The sequence below is a fragment of the Terrapene carolina genome, unplaced genomic scaffold (assembly GCF_002925995.2).
Source record: "Terrapene carolina triunguis isolate 2854851 unplaced genomic scaffold, T_m_triunguis-2.0 Scaffold23427, whole genome shotgun sequence".
In the NCBI taxonomy this organism is placed as follows: Eukaryota; Metazoa; Chordata; order Testudines; family Emydidae; genus Terrapene; species Terrapene triunguis.
In genome coordinates this window covers 1-974 of record NW_020687778.1, presented here as the reverse complement: position 1 = coordinate 974, position 974 = coordinate 1, and positions in this window count along the sequence as shown.

The window sequence follows — 974 nt, the reverse complement described above, 5'->3', positions numbered from 1 at the left end:
CCGCTCTAACCACTAGTCCCCACTCCCCTCCCAGAGCCGGGGAGAGACCCCAGGAGTCCTGGCTCCCAGCCCCCTGCTGTAACCCATTGAATCCTGGGCCAGGTCTTCCCCCACCATGTGGGCCCCTGGGCTCCCTGCCTGGTTGGCGGGGGGGAGGGGCGGGCCCTAGGGGCCCCATGTGGCAGAGGGGGAAGATAATCACGGTTGCACTTGGCCATGGGGCAGCCCCACGGTGCTGTGTGTGTGTGGGGGGGGGGCGGTTGTGCCCATCTTGCCCCCTCTCTGCAGCCCACCTGCTCCAGAGTGGGGCCGGACCTCCCTACCTGCCCCCCCCCGGCCTATTCCAGAGCCAGGCTGCCCCCCCCCCACAGAGAAGGTTTCAGGAACTCACTGTATCAGCCCCCCCCGAACCCCCATCTGCAGCTGGGGGCCTCGGCAGCGGGGCTGGGGGAATTGGGGGGGTGTCCCAAGGTGCTGTGGCCTTTTGTTTTCGGGGGGGGGGTTGTTTGGGGTTTTTTTACATGTTGCAGTTGCTGGAATTAAGTTATTTTGTGTCCCCCCCCAGTGTCCCAATGGGGGGGGTGGCAGATTTGGGGGGTGCTTCCCTTGCCTCAGCTCTTGCCCCCTGATTTCCCCTTTAGTGTTGAGTCATAGAGGAAAGGGGGGGACTGTACTGTGTCGGGACTATCGGGGTCACCTCGCTTGACTCCCCCCAAATCGGAGCATCCGTCTCCTCCCCAGCGTGTGGGGCTCTCGGGGGGAGGGGGAGCTCCTGCCACCCCCGTGGGAAAAAAACTTATAGAACATTTTGTTAGGCAAAGAGGAAAAAAAGGCCAATGGGGGGGGAGTCCGTGACCCTCCCCCCGGGGGACTGTGACCCCCCCAGATGGGGTGTGGGGGGGCTCCCTGCTCAGGGAGGGGGGCACCAGGCAGGGTTTAAATGACATCGGAGTATTTAGCCCATTGGGTCCTTT